The following is a 5,000-nucleotide window of genomic DNA, read 5'->3' as shown; positions in this document are numbered from 1 at the left end:
GTCTATATGTATGTATGTATGTATGTATGTATGTATGTATGTATGTATGTATGTATGTATGTATGTATGTATGAATGTATGTATGTATGTATGTATGTATGTATGTATGTATGTATGTATGTATGTATGTATGTATGTATGTATGTATGAATGTATGTATGTATGTATGTATGTATGTATGTATGTATGTATGTATGTATGTACGTATGTATGTATGTATGTATGTATGTATGTATGTATGTATGCATGTATGTATGTATGTATGTATGTATGTATGTATGTATGTATGTATGTATGTATGTATGTATGCGTGTATGGATGCGTGTATGTATATGTGTATGTATGTATATATGTATGTATGCGTGTATGCTTGCGTGTATGTATATGTGTATGTATGTATATATGTATGTATGTATGTATGATGTATGTATGTATGTACGAGTATGTATGTATGTATGTATGTATGTATGTATGTATGTATGTATGTATGTATGTATGTATGTATGTATATATGTATGTATGTATGTAAGCATGTAAAAATGTATGGTGTATATGTATGTATGCATGTGTTGTATGTATGTATAAATATTCGAATACTCGCATGTATGTATATATGTATGTATGATGTATGTATGTATGTACGAGTATGTATGTATGTATGTATGTATGTATGTATGTATGTATGTATGTATGTATGTATGTATGTATGTATGTATGTATGTATGTATGTATGTATGTATGTATGTATGTATGTATGTATGTATGTATGTATGTATGTATGTATATATGTATGTATGTATGTAAGCATGTAAAAATGTATGGTGTATATGTATGTATGCATGTGTTGTATGTATGTATAAATATTCGAATACTCGCATGAAACATTAATACATTAAGACCCTCGGAATTAACAGCCCAGGCAAACACGATAGCACATATTCATAGCCCTGTTAATAACATTTCCCATTAGCTACCAAATTTCGAATTAATATTATTCCATCAGAGCCTTGCAAATGCTAAACGTATTCCTCCGAATGCATTTTCTCAGTACAAAAGAGTTCAGCCTGATATTCTCTTGATGTCAGTCATAATTTCAAATTCTGAAATTCGGTGTTTTCTTCCGTGAGGTGCCACAAACTCGAGTCGGCTGGGTACTTAGCTAAATGAGGTTCGTGAAACCGCTCTGGGCTCAGTCTGGCCAGCTCTGGACTGGAAAGTTAGAAAGAACAAAAAAATAGGAAGCAAGAAAATAAAGAGTTGTTTTCTAGCATTACTCTTATCCAATATACGAAGTCCAGGCCGTGACAGAATTACAGCATTTCCTTCACACCTTCCAGAGCATCTGCATTTTACTTCTCTCCTTGTTTGCCTGGAAATGTATCCTGGAAATGATACTGGGACAGGAGCGCTTGCGCGCAAACTCGAACGCACATGGGAGGTATACATTTCCCTACCGAGCGGCGAAGAAAGTCGAGAGCTTTTCGGTTTTTCGAAGTTGGTCGAGGTCGAAAGAGCCGGCGACTCAGTGACCCTAAGGCCGGCCACACACGTGCAGTCTAAACTGACAGTTACAACTGTTCAGTTATAACTGTCAGTTGAAACTGCACGTGTGTGGGTATCTCAGTATCACTGAGATGCCCATACACGTGCAGTTTTAACTGACAGTTATAACTGAACAGTTGTAACTGTCAGTTGAAACACTAAGATACCCACACACGTGCAGTTTCAACTGACAGTTATAACTGAACAGTTGTAACTGTCAGTTTAAACTGCACGTGTGTGGCCGGCGTAACGGTCACGAATATGCCTGACGGAAGTCAGTTCGAACGCGTTTCTGTATTCTCAGAAACTCCCACTATTTTTTTTTGTATATTTTTATTTCCATTTGTGAACATGTAGGGCCTTCTAGGAGCCTATTCACCCTAGATGAGATCCCCTAATCTAGAGGAAACGATATAAAACAATTAATATCTGAACAATATACACAAGGATATTTTCTTTTCGGTAATCTGGTATCATCATTCGAGAAGTGTGTCCCTATACCACATGAACACAGGTTCTTTCCTAAAGTGATTAAAATTGTCTTACAGTAATTAGACTAAACTTTTTAAATTATTAAAAGCTAATGGACTTCTTTGGAGAATTTATTCTTTCTAACTTCTCGGTGATTCTATTCATATTTTAGGTTCATTCTAGCAAGGAGATTAATTGATTGATATATTCTAAAAAAAAAAAAAAAAAAAAAAAAAAATTCTTTGGATATTTTGTTCTTGCCAACTCCCCATCTTTTGGCTTCACTCCAACAAGGAGTTTAACTAATATATTCTTAATCGAAGTAGATTTAATCCCGTTACCTGTACACAACGTGCACGGACTGCCAGGACAAATCAAAATCACCATCAGCCGTTGGATATAATAACGGTCTCACGTAGTTTGAATCGATATCGTAACTGACGCGTGTGAGCAAAATTCGTTATTGGCTGCTCCCGTGTAATCTACCCTCCCCCCTTTTTTAGCAGGACAAAAAAAAATCTATATACATTTTTTCTTTTAAGATAAGGTAACTTTATAAATACCTGACGATTAAAAATGATTAGTGTTTAGACATTTCTGGAATAGTTTGTAATTAAAACCATACACAAGTTGTTTATGATTTTTCTAATTAAACCATTAGTGTCCGTGTTAGGTTTTAGAGATTTAATTAATGTTAAAGCCTGTGGACTTTATTCAGCTGACAGGGCGACCACTGGGATGAATAGGTTCAGTCCTGGACTTGGTTGAGGATTTCTTTAGCTGAATGAAATAATTTGGCGTGAATAGATAATGGAAAATGCAAACGGTGGTATTCTTATAAAAAAAAATCTTTCCTTATATAAATCTTATATAAATCTTTGGAAGGGAAGGTTTTATACAAGGAAAGATTTTTTTAAGAATACTACCGTAAGAATCTTACGGTTGGTATTCTTAAAAAAATCTTTCCTTTTATAAATCTTATATAAATCTTTGGAAGGGAAGGTTTTATATAAGGAAAGATTTTTTTTAAGAATACTACCGTAAGAATCTTACGGTTGGTATTCTTAAACAAATCTTTCCTTGTATAAATCTTATATAAGTCCTTGGAAAGGAAGGATTTATATAAGGAAAGATTTTTTTAAGAATACCACCGTAAGAATCTTACAGTGGTATTCTTTAAAGATCTTTCCTTTTATAAATCTTATATAAATCTTTGGAAGGGAAGGTTTTATATAAGGAAAGATTTTTTTAAGAATACCACCGTAAGAATCTTACAGTGGTATTCTTTAAAAAGATCTTTCCTTACATAAATCTTATATAAGTCCCTGGAAGGGAAAGATTTATATAAGGAAAGATTTTTTTAAGAATGCCACCGTAAGAATCTTACGGCGGAATTCTTTAAAGAAATATAAATACTTGGAAGGGAAATATCTATATATGGAAAGATCTTTTTTATTTAAGAACACCACCGCAAAAATCTTAAAGTGCTTTCTTAAAAATAAAATCCTTATATAGATATTTCCCTTCCAAGAATTTATGTAAGATTTATATAATCTTTTTTATTATTATTTTTTTTAGAATACCACCGTTATTCTCACTATACTTTGATGCATTCGCACTTGCATTTTATGAAATATTTGTTTTCTTAACAGAATTCAAAATTCTATATTCCATACTGAATTGAAATAATTTTCATACAACAAGGATATTATGAAATATAGTTTAGTTACCAGCCTCCAATGCTTAGAGACTTGTAATCTGAACAACAATTCCTAAGGTTAACCAGAACAAAGGTATTAAAGATAATCCCGGCTTTTAGGTCTTTATCGGAAAGTGGAGGATGAGTGTATTGCGTATGGGGATGCTGTTTGTTGAATTTTGGAGAGCAGAGCTGGGCGCGTTTCTATATGCGTTCCACAGTGCGTTCCGCTTTAGTTTGGCCGCGGTTAGCGCTCCTAAGCAATTAAAGCTTAAGAGACAGGTTCATACCGAAAGAAAAGTTCGGTAGGCCACATACTATACCGGCACCTACATTGCTTTAATAGTTTGGGAACGCTAACCCCGGCCAAACTAAAGCGGAACGCACCGAGGAGCGCACCTAGTAACGCACAAAAGAACGCGCCCATCTCTGTTGGAGAGTGATTGCTGTATGTTAGGTTGAAGTGATGTTCCTGTTTGTTCTGTTGATTGTAGATCGTGCATTCACGTCATCTTTCCCTATGAGAGGATTAGATGCTGATGTGGAGGATGGTAGACAGATATTTGTGAGATTACATGTTGTTTTTATTTGTTTGTATTGTGATTATTTCTGTTTGTAATTGTTTATCTTTTATTTTTTATTTTCATTTTTATTTATTTTTTTATTTTATTTTATTTTTTTTTGCTGGAAAAAGGTGTATCTTTGTGTATTAGCGTTATTAGTTCATCTTCTCTAACCACAAACAACATAGAGAATCATCCATGACCTCTCCTTAGATGACCTTCTAATAAGAATTGGCAAAGAACTTGAAAGAAAAAATTAAGTGCACAACCCTCCCTCCGTTTTCTACCCCCTAAAAAATCAACAATAACAGACTACAAGAAAGCAAATGACAAAATTACAAAGGAAATAGAAATGAGCTTAGAGATGTTTACTAGATACCAATTTTCAACTACGGGGAAGGAAATAGAGGATATCACTATGAATATATAGAAAACACAAACAATTCTAGTATAAATAAATAAATATTTATAAAAATAAAAGCATCCAATAAGACTGTACAAGAAATTAATTAACACATAGTTCTATGCAATAGCTTTCACTTCCATCTATTCATTCTATTATATAGTACGAGCTTAACCAATTGAACGAAAATAGTGACACACGCACACACACACACACACACACACACACACACACACACACACACACACACACACACACACACACACACACACACACACACACACACACACACACACACACACACACACACACACACACACAC

The sequence above is a fragment of the Oratosquilla oratoria genome, chromosome 30, assembly GCF_046742065.1.
Source record: "Oratosquilla oratoria isolate Oo_2021 chromosome 30, ASM4674206v1, whole genome shotgun sequence".
NCBI classification, from domain to species: Eukaryota; Metazoa; Arthropoda; class Malacostraca; order Stomatopoda; family Squillidae; genus Oratosquilla; species Oratosquilla oratoria.
The sequence above is the reverse complement of the archived record's forward strand: the minus strand, read 5'-3'. Positions refer to the sequence as shown.